Source organism: Strigops habroptila, chromosome 5 (assembly GCF_004027225.2).
Source record: "Strigops habroptila isolate Jane chromosome 5, bStrHab1.2.pri, whole genome shotgun sequence".
NCBI classification, from domain to species: Eukaryota; Metazoa; Chordata; class Aves; order Psittaciformes; family Psittacidae; genus Strigops; species Strigops habroptila.
The window spans coordinates 12914216-12925800 of NC_044281.2; positions in this window are offsets into that span (position 1 = coordinate 12914216).

Sequence of the window (11585 nt, forward strand, 5' to 3'; positions counted from 1 at the left end):
AGCTAATTAAAACCATGTTCGCCAAAATCAGAAGTGGCTAGTTGCGCATACCAGATAGAACATAGTATCTGTCACAGCTGACTGGCCTCAAAACAGAGGAGGGAGCAGGGGAGGTGAAGGTAGTTACAAAAAAACACAGTCTGAAGGAACGAGTGATTTAAGAGCTACCAGAATCATATGTATTTGTGCATGGATGAAAAGAAGAGCAGACATGGAGCTAAGGTAGGTACTAAGTGCACATTCATGCAATCCTGGCACAGATAAACCTGATGATATATATAATTGGGAGTTTCAAATGTTTTCTTTGAGATCAGTGTCTCAGTAATTTATTAAGTTCTCTTCACCAGCAGGGCCAGAGAGGGAGGATTTCACATTAATTAACTACAGGCTTAAACCTGCAAAGGGGCATTTTGCATCTCAGAGACCACCTCACAGGAGGGAGTTGGAGGTATCTTTTGCGAACAAACATGGGGACCATTACTGTTCAGTTTTAAAATTTTCCCTGCATTGCCCAAATCTCTGTAGACTGCAGCAACTATCATTTTTGCTTCTACAGCAGTCAGAAAGCTCTTGAATCATTAACATGGGAATATCAGCATTGCCATTACTCCCAGACATTTCTTTCTTCACTTTCCAATGTTTTCTCTGTGTTATCTGTCATTACCTTGTTTTCTCATTTTCCTTTTCATTAAAGATTATTATTCTAGGGAGGAAATGCAGCACAGTCTGAGAATTCATTCAGCATGAATGGAGACGCACACATATGGTCTAGTGACTTAAACAGAGGATCGGGAGCCAGGCTGTTTCTAAGAATTAGCCTGAAAGTCTCCTCCTTTGGTCTTTGTGCAAGTCACTTAAGGTCAAATACTTTTTTGCCTTCCTACAGCCAAAAGTTCAGTTGGGGGTCAATTCCTTTGGACAGAAGAAAGGGTTACCCCACCAACATTGATGCTCCAACTTGTATGTAGTTACAGTGTCCTTGTGCGAAGGGCTTATCCTCACCACAGTTGCAACACTGGAGCTCAAATATTTTGTGATCACATCAGTGCGTAGCATGGCTTTACAAACACCAAAGGCAGGGACAAGCTGTGTACACTACACCAGCTGGTCAAAGCAAAATTTGACTTGGATGAGAGCCTTCTCCCAGCATGACTGAAATAAAGAACATGCTTTTTTCTCATCTGCTCTAGCTGCAAACTTGTGTGTTTGCAAACATCACACAAACCAGTCCCCAGCAACAACTAGTGCTGACTGGTTCACCACAGTCATCCCATTTAGGCAACTCAACGTGGTCAATATCCAGCCACATTTCATCTCCTTCAGTCTCATGGCATTGGAATTAAGCAGGAATTCCCACAGAATGGGGCTCTGCAATGGCCAATGTGTGTGGACTCCAAGTGCAGTTCCCCATGAGAACCCCAGCCTTCCCATCAGGTTGCTACATCTTATCTGCACACACAACAGAGAGAGCAGCAATGCTTCTTTCGGCCTGCTTTAGTTCTCCAACTGAATAGAATAGTTTTCATTTGCTTAACAACAGCGTTGGGAAAAATACAGTAATTCACTTTAGCATTAATATGTTTGTGCTTCTTTTTCTTTTTATCACACAGAAGAGCAGAGCCAAACAAAGTAGGTACTTCTCAGGAAATGACCTAGTTAAAAGTAAGTTACGTGAAATTTAGCCTAATTCCTGTGGCACTGTTTTTTTGGTGCATGGACCTATAGCTAATTTCTCCCTCATTTTACCCTAGGAAACAGGAGCAGTGTTGCTGAATTCAGAGACACAAAGTCAGGATTGTCTCTCTCTGGAAGCTTCAGATTATGCAGGATAAACAGACTTCAATTGGACTTTGGTTCTCTGCTGCATTCCTATGACGTACCACGGATACCTGAAGCAGAACAGCAAGGTAACATCAAGTCTGTGAAAGGTGTAAGATTCATGATCAGTTCCTACCATTTATATGCAAGCTGGAACATTTTCAGAGCAATAGGGGTGAAAGAATTCTCTTAGTAAGGTGAATAGATTAAGTATGGATTAGACTGAATTGGCAAGACTTTTGTTCCCTATTCCCCTTTTCCCCCCAGATATTAGCTGCACTTTTCTTCCCAGGTTAAGACAAAAGAAAACAAACAACAAAACAACAATCCAGCTTCCAAAGCTTCTCCAACAGTCAGGTTTCTCTATCCAAATTTTTTTGACAAGAACTTGAAGCAAACTGAGGGTTGTCCCAGTACCTTACACTTTCAGTTCACAGTTTCAAAACATGGCAAATGTCAGAACAGCCACAAAAAACCCAAACAAAACCACTGAGCAATTCCTACCTGCCCTCCCTCCCCTGTTGCTTCTCCTTGTTCTCACTCTGATGCTACATGGCTTCTTCCATATACGCCAGCAAAAGCATTTGTTTGAATGGATTAGAGCTTAAAACTAACCAAGCAAAAAAAGAGAAGGTTAGTAAACCTCAACCCAACTCACTGAAAAGCCATACAAACCTTCTGGCCAGGCTCAAGAACATAGCATTTTAATAAGTGTCAGCTGTAAAATATTAATGAAATAGCTCTCAAAGCAGAGTTATACTGAAACTCCCTACATACCCAGAGCTGTATTGAGAACTGAAATACAGGGACTTTTGAAAACATACTATTTTCCTCCCTTCTAAAAAAGTAAGCAGAATCATAGTTGTCACTTCCATGGGCAAAGGCAGAATCCTACTAAACATCACCCTTAGCAGCAGTTGAGAGGAGGAAGTCTGGGTACAAGTTTAGAGGGCATTGGCTATCTGGCATTCACTCACCACACAGGCATTAAGCAGAATGTGATTTACTTTACTTTCAAAGCTGAATGAACTGCCACAGAGAAAGGCACCATTCCTGGGCGCTAAAAATATCCAAACACAGGGGGAGCACAGAGGAGTTGGTGCACTGTAAATTCATATTCCAACATATTGCACACTAACTTTCCTGTACAGACAAGCCCTTAGACTAATAGGCACCTGGGAGTCTTCAAGTCTGAGTGCCCAATAAATAAAAAGGCTATTTTATTTTTTTTTTATTGGTGCTCTGGAACCAAGCTCTGATGTCCCTACTCAGACAATGCTTCCATTGAAATCAAGTCTTGGTCTATTATTAAATAGCATTTCTTTTACAGCTGCAAGCTTTCCAGGTTAGAGGATAGGGATTTCATATCAAGCCAAATCACTAATCTCAGTCCAAAGGGGATTGTGCAGGCATTTATTTTGATTTTACATAGGTACCTAGATACTGCTTGATTCAACAGACTTGCACTGATGCCTAGTGAAATAACTCCCTTCACAGCTACCAATTCCCAACTCAAACTCAAAACAAAAATAAAAATTAAAATTTAATATGATTTTAAAAGCTGGTCCACTTTCAGACTTCTTTGGAACTAAGAAGTTCGAAAATTATTAACGCAGTCTTCAGTTCTAGTTTCCTAAGCTTTATAATCATAATGGACTCTCAGAGCAGAAAATGGTGTATGTTTGAAGGCTCCACTGCACTGAGTTGATATAGCTTTGATCCTCAAGTTATTTTGAGCTGCTCCCACCAACCACCGCAGCAATCTCCCATACTGAGAGACAAGGCTTGAGTAGAGTCTACTGAACTCAGGGAAACACCACTAGAGATCAAGTTAACTCACTGCTAGAAGTTCACAACCCAATTTATCAATTCCCCAATCGCATCCTGTTTCAGGTAACACGGCTACTCATTGCCAGGCACTACTAGGAATTATTCGCAATCCTGTGGAGCTGTGAGGAAGTGACTGCAGAGGTGAGCCCTAGGCTAACAAAGCAGACCTGGCCAGCATTTGCTTGTTAGCTCTATCTGTGAGAAGCTGCTCAGATTCTGACATAAGAACGCATTTCCCCCCTTGAGGTACCCAGCCAGCACATGAAGAAAACAATCACTTACATCCATGCTATTTTAACTTCCTTCCTGCTACACTTTCTGCTTTTTTAGCATGATGGGTCAATGACAAACATTTTCCTTCTAGGCAGTTCACTCACTTACAGTGGTGGTCATGGAAAGTTTGACAGCTTTATCTCCTTTCTCAGCTACTTACAGCTGTGATTCCATTACTTTGAAGTCAGCTTGGATTTGGTTGGAATGAAGTGCAGACATCAGTGACTGAGGCTTAGTGTGTCACCTGCATTTGTTATCTTGGAGCAGACAATTTAATCAATTACACTTTTTTTGTCTAGGCACAAGAACAAGACAAAAATGCTGATCAGCATTTCACAGAGTTGTTTCTTTGCTGCTTGCAGGCCATTTAGCATCTGATAGACCATATAAAAAGGTCTTCCCAGGGGCTTAGAGTGTTTGGGTTGTTCTTTTTATAGTGCAGAAGGTCATTAATGAGCAAGCGAAAGCAGCGTGGAAATAGCTAGACAAGTCTTGTTGAGTTAATAAGAAACTGTCATTCTGCTTCAGTACTTTCTCATTAAGCCTAGCAATGTTCAGTCTAAGGAGACTGATGGCACAAATCTATTTTAATGCTCAATTTAGTTCTCAAGACTTAAGTCAGGGTAAGTATACCCCTCCTTGTGTTTTTTTTTCTTGTTTTGTTTTGTTTTTTGTTTTGGTTTTTTTTTTTGTTTTGGTTTGTTTGTTTTTTTTCTTTCATTGCTTTTTCAAATCAGGAATTTCTGAGGAAAAACACAACATTAATTTTTACAGATCAGCTCAAAAGCTGAAATTCAGATATTTTAAAAAAGAGTTAGATGCATCTTGACTTTTCTGAGCAGAAGACCAGACACCCAAATCAGATGTTGTCCTCCTGCTCTTATAGAACAGCCTATAAAGCTAGTCACCATATTATCATACTTTGCATGTTTTCCTGCACTACAGTCTTACAGAAGCTTTGTTGTTGGGTTTAAGCATCACACAGAAAGTAACTCCCTATTGCTTATATAAGAGTAAGCTACAGACACCACCTTTAACAGTCTTAAGCATGAAGACAATGAATACAGAAAGGCACTTCTTGCTAAAAGAACTGCATTACAAGAAAAGCTTTATTAACTCTTTAGCTACTCTCCCAAACCCCACTTAATTTTGGTGCTTCTGACCAGAGTCTTAATTGAGTTCATTCGCCTTTGTTCTTGCCAGGTATCGTTCCACAGAGGATCAGTCACCTGGTTTTCAGAGCTTTTGTGGCAAGATCCAAGTACTTTCTCTTAAGCAGCTTTTACTGCTGTGCTTACTATTCCAAGCAATTGACATAGTAGCAGCTCAGCATCACACAGATCACAAGGTAATGCAGCTCAGATGCTTAAACTTATGCAACAGTGACCTCCATGTCACACTGATGTTCCCATCAGCCTTGTCACACAATTCATTTAAGTGAAGATATGGGTTAAAACATAACATCCTTGTGGGCCAGTTGCAGATGCTTGGCCACTGCAGTGTCAGTCTCTATGAACCATCACCGCAGATCATGCACAAAAAGCCACACTGGCACTGAGGCAGCATTTGTTAACTTAGAACTAGCTTCAGGCATATGGAAGTCCAAGAGAAGAGGGAAGAAACAGATTAGAGCGAAGTTCAACAAAGGAAACTGATGGAAAAGAACCACATGTTCCCTTTTGTACTTTACATGTACAAAATCTTCATGTGTGCATTCAGGCCAAAACTGCTAACAGTGAGCAATACCAGTTCTCTACTGCTGTTTTTAACACTAAAGAAAACAGTGCAGTGCATTAGTGAGGGAGTTTCATTCTCTTCTCTGTTATTCTCCAGCATTTGTTAGCTAAACCTCTTAACTCTCCTGGCTACCTATTGCTCACACCAGGGAAGTTCCTAAAGCACACCTTTTCACACAGCATGGGTTTCATCTCATAGTTGATTTCTCTTTTCTGAGCTCTACACATAAGGAATTTCTTGTTAGTAAGCCTGTAACGACTGTACATCCCAGCTCTGAAAACTCCCTCTAGAGCTGTTTCCACAGAACTCATTTTTATGTTAGTTTCTTTTCTTTTTCTTCTCCTTACAACAACCTTCCAAAAAGTCCCTAGATCTTTCAAGGCAAAGTAGTACTTCCTGCAGTGCAGATACTGTGGTAAGAAACTGAAGTTGCCGAAGGTTTGAAATCTCGAATCATTAAGGTCATACAAAGGTGAAAAGCATTTAAAGGACTGAAAAAGAGGTGAGAAAGATAAGATGCATCCCACCACACCAAAAATATTGCAGGATTACAGTAATGTAAACAAATGGGTTTCATTATAGGCCATACTGGTTTTGTAGGATACTTCAGAAACCCACTGATCTGAGATAACTTGAGATAACTCTCCCGTTATTGTAATTCCACAAGTGCTTCCCACTATCATTCATTGTTGCAGAAACAGCACAAGACAACTGCAGTCTTTTTCCCTCCTAAGTACGCTTTTTGCCAGCTGAGCCCTGGCAGCTTTCTCAGTACTAGCACTCAACACTAGTATAGCTGCCAGGGAGGAGAAGGAAGACCTCAGTTAAATTTATAGTATATACCCCCCACTACCTTAAAGAAAATTAGGGCTGGTGTTGGACTCATGCTTAGCATTACCACAATCTACTCTGTGAAGACATAATGGACAATAGCATTAGACCACAGAAGCAGCAGCATAGACTGGTGGAACTGACAGTACATACTAGGAAGTGATGGCTTTATGATCAGAAAAAAAGAGATGTTTTAACTGCATTTTTCTGGTGAAGGAGAAGGGAGCAGCAAGGCAGCAGAAATAACAGCCACTAAGACCAGTAAGAGCTAAACATGGAGAGTAGCAAGTATGCATTCTTTGGTTATTTTTCTGATTCTTTCTGCAGCTGATCAGTGCTGTGACATACAGTATTTTAAACTTACCACAATATGAGATAATAAGAAATAAGCCTGTAAGAAAAGGTAGTGAGAATTCATGCAAGGCTTAAGAGCTTCTGAAGGATCAACCAGAAATGAAAAAAGGAAAAAAAAACAAAAAAAGAAAAAGAACAGTCTCAGGATGTTTCCCTTTTGTGTTGTCATTGGAAAAAAGATATCTAGAGACTTCTCTCTATTTTGATATTTTTATTATATAGCCTGCATCATATAGGTCAGCTTTTCTTAGTATATACTGCTGACTCTGGATACCTGAAGTAAATCTCCTAAATTCAGCATTTCCTACTTAAAGGAGGAATCTGCTAGGCAAAAGGTAGTTTCCTTGCTCTTCCACCTGCACTTCAACTTTCAGTGACAACTGCAAGACACATCAGCAAAACTCTCATTTTTCTTGCTGCCATTGCCGCTTCCCTCTTGCTGTCTCATCAGGGCTGGCCTGAGGTTGTACAGGGCTCTACATGCCAGCATCACATACAAGCTGATATCTAACTCCTTCCTCAATTATGACTAAGTCAGTATAATCAGCCAGCATGGGGGAACTGTGCAGGCGTTGCCTCCTTTCTGGAGACAGAAAGATACTGGGGCTTTTCTACCCCAGGCAAGAAATGAGAAGTGTGAGATATGATTTGTGATGAAATTCAGAACCACACAAAACTTGCCTGGTTTCAGATTTCATTCCCCCCCACACTGGAAAGGTTTGGCAAGGTAAGAGATCCTCCTCTAATTAAGGACACATCAAGAATTCAGGAAGTTTCCAGCACACAACAAGCGGAGAAGTTGCAACTTCAGTAAAGTCTTACGTTGAGATTTGTTCAAGCTCTGAAGTCCTACAGGGTTTTGCTCATGGGCCAAGAAGCTGCCAAGCAACTACACATGCCCCAACAAAAGTAAATAGACTCATTCCAGCTTTGCAAATGGTCAGGGTAACAGAACAGCTGGGAATGCCGTGTTCCTTCTTGGGCTTGCAGTATCAGTCTTACAGTCAAAGAAAGACTGGTGCACACTCTCAGAAGTAAACTCAGAACAAGACAACAGCAACTCACTCACACTAAGGATGCATCATTTTCAACAGTGCTGACAATACTGTAAGTCTCAACAGCAAGTGACAACTTCAAGAACAGTTCATGCTGTTATATTGAATTTGATCCCCACCACATTTGACGTAAGGTCCAAGACTTGTGATTACATATTTAGGTGAGATTCCCACCTCCCTCAGCCCTTCCTGACCAACATCCCACAGCACATGAGATTGCCCACACTCTAGAAACTCTTTTGAGACAAGCTCTGCACATACTCTAGGTAAGTCATTAAAGGCTATACATTGAAGGAAGGCATAAAAAAGCTGAAACATTGACTGTTCGGTGATCCTTATGCAACTCTGCCCAGATCTGGGGGGGGCTGGGAGGGAGGAAGGGCAACTTCAGGAGAGGAAGATCCTTCTCTGCAAGATTTCTTTTATCGTATTAAAAATTTATGAGAGCTTTTACAGTAACACACGTCACTGTTGTGCCCTGACAGCAAATCATACCATCTATATGGCTTTTCACACATCTTTGAAACAATGGCTCTCTCTACTGGTGCCTTAACATCCTATCCCACAGAAAAGCACTGAATACCCACAGCAGAATGGCTTATTTTTCATAAGGAAAATCCTGCTCCTTCCTCTTCAGGCCTGAGGTTCATTCTTTTTGTAGGTATTTCCTAAGTACTGTCCTTACATTCACATAGGAAAGACAATTCTCCTACTGCTAAAGAGTTGCTCACTTCTACAGTATAATCTCTAGCACTTTCAAGCTCATGCTAGCAATAAAGCTGTGTCTTTGTCTGGAGGAGAGAAAGATCACTGGTTACAGATCCCCTTGCCTTTATTATTATTAATTTACCCAAAAGTGCAGTCTGATAAGTGACAGCACCAGTGTTGATCCAGCAGCTTCAGTCTGGCTCATAGGTCTCCCGCAAACTTTTGTTTTAATTTAAAAAACAATGCCTCTACTACCTCTGTTTGATATAGGGCTTCAGGAGACCTTCTACCTACCTTATCATTTGAAGGCCCAATAATGGTTCAAAGATTTGGAAGTTCAGCTGACCCTCATATTTTCAATTCTAAACTACTACCTAAAACCACAGAAAAAGGGGGAAAATTAGTCGTTCCCCTAAGCTGTACTATTGTCATTTTTACCTCTAGAAAGTCTTTAAACTTAAACCTGTTTGGAGAGTTATTTTGGGTTTTCCTTTGTCCCTCAATTCCCAACTAATTGGCGCATGTAACCACTAGTTGTTCTTATTTAATCCTTAGTAAGACATATTAAATAATTTTTTTTTTACCACCCTATACATTTAGAAAGAATATATTTGATAGAGACTGCAGCATCAAGTTCCAAATTTCTCTTGGTGTGAGGGAGTTAAATACAATCACTTCCCACCCTCCACCCCCAGCGTCAAATTTAGAACTAAAGCTATTCTCTCATCCTATGGTTTGGCCACTTATTTACTGAGACAAATGGCACTGCACAGCTGAACAGCTGCAGCACAGATGTTCAGCAAGGAAAACTATTGTGCACAAATCTGAGCCTGGCCTAACCTGTCCAAGAGTTGATCTTCACTTTTACAGATCCAGACAAGCAAATGGACGGAAAAGCTGAATGCGGTATTGCATTAAGTGGAATCCTGCCTTGACCATACAACAAACTTCAGTAAAGAGACATAAGTTTACACAGAAACAGCAGGTTTTTAAATTTTAGCTTTCATTTCTGAGAGACTCAGACTAGGTTTCCACTTTCTTTCTATTTTAGTCAGGCATCTTAATTGTGTTATTGTCTATCACATTGTCTAACAGAGTGAAGCATCAGAGTGGAATTTCTCAGCGGCGGTACCCCAACAATAGATGCCTCTAAGGCCCATGTTCATAGCAAGAAAGGACAGTCACTGCCTCCTATTTATACACTCAGAGACAGATCCCTTGTCAGAGTCCTCGGATTAAAACGTTTGACTGCCACAGCAGCTTTTAGGGTGTTTTGATGAGACCTCTTAAAACCAGGACTGAGAAAAAATAAAAGGCTACACAAAGTTTACTGCTGAGGTGTAAATAAATTCATGCAAGTTAAACACATAGCCATACATTCCAGTTTAGACAGACTCTAGAGGAAAAAACTAACAAGTCATACAGAAAATGTATACCAGAAACGAGCTGCGTGGTGACACTGCAGGAAACTTAATCTGGTAAAGTTCCACAGGCTTCCTGCTACTTGGATGACACAAGGCAACTATAAATTAGTCTTAAACAGCCAGTTAAACCAGTTTTATGACTTCTCTGTGTAGTGATGTGATGCTAAGTACCAGAGATGCTGGAAACAAGGGGAGAAAACATATACTTACACATGGGCAAATCTTCCAGCATTTGTTTACAGTAGGTGCCCATGGAGAGGGTCTTCAGTGGAATTTATGCCAAATTGGCCTCAAAGCAGAATCAGTTTTTAAACCAAAATTAAAACAAACCTAAGATACCTAACTAGGATTTTTTTTTCACCTTCTCACCCAGTAAGTAAAATAAGATGTTTTACAGAGAACCCGTGTTAAGCCAGATGTAACAGTTATTACATTCCATGCTCAGAATGGACACTTGCTTCCCCCCCCACTACTCTAATATTGTGGCAAGAGCAATGCACCGTTGAATCACAGAATCATTTTGGTTGGAAAAGACCTCGAAGATCAAGTCCAACCATTAACCTAACAACTACCAAGTCCACCACAAAATTATGTCCCTAAGCACCATGTCTACATGCCATGGTAGTGCTCACTTTTATACAAAATCCTTACATTCGGATCACACCTCTCAAAACAACTGCCTGCTCTAGACCAATCTACACCAAGAAGCAAAATGAAGCCTCTTGTTTTTCTTTTAATTATGCTGTTGATTTACAAGCACACCTTTTAGAGCCATATTCAGAAAATACGTTCCAAACAGGACTTCACAGAACATTCATACAGAACTTACTAAAACGTGAAATGTCATTATTTGTAGCCTGATCTTCAGAGAAACTGAGCACTTGCGCTGCTAAAGTCACTGGAAGCTATGGATTTGCATCACTCCTAATATAAAAATCAGACCACAAGTTTCTAAAATACCTCAAGATCTTTAGATGACAAGTGTTACAGAAATGAAACTTTAATTATTAATACATTTTACCATCATTAAATATGCAAGGTGCCTGCAAATGAGTCTTTGGATCTTCAGTGCAGCATGAGAGAGAATGGGACTCACTTTCCTCAGTAAGCAGGAGACAAGTGATCTCCAAGGAGAGTGGCAGCTACCTGCTAGGGCCATTACAGTTATGCAAGTTGTTCATTATATAGTACTGACAAATTATACTGAAGAGTTTAAGGGCTCACAGATGTGCAAACCATGGTGAGAGGTTAAGGCAGGAGTGAAACCAAGCCTCAAGATTTTTCTACACCTTCCCAAACTTTGGGTGGATTTTTTTGTTTGTTTGGGGATTTTTTGTTTGGTTATTTGTTTGTTTGGTTTTTGTTCTTTTGTTGTTGTTAGGGTTTTTTGTTTGGTTGTTTGTGGGGTTTTTGTTTGTTGGGTTTTTTTTACTGGAATCAAGTATAAAATTTGATCCTGAATTTTATTGTTGTTCTCTCCCATCTCCCAATTCTTAAAAGACAGGATATAGAGCCTGAATCTGGACCAACAGTTTTGAGATCTCCCAGCCATCCA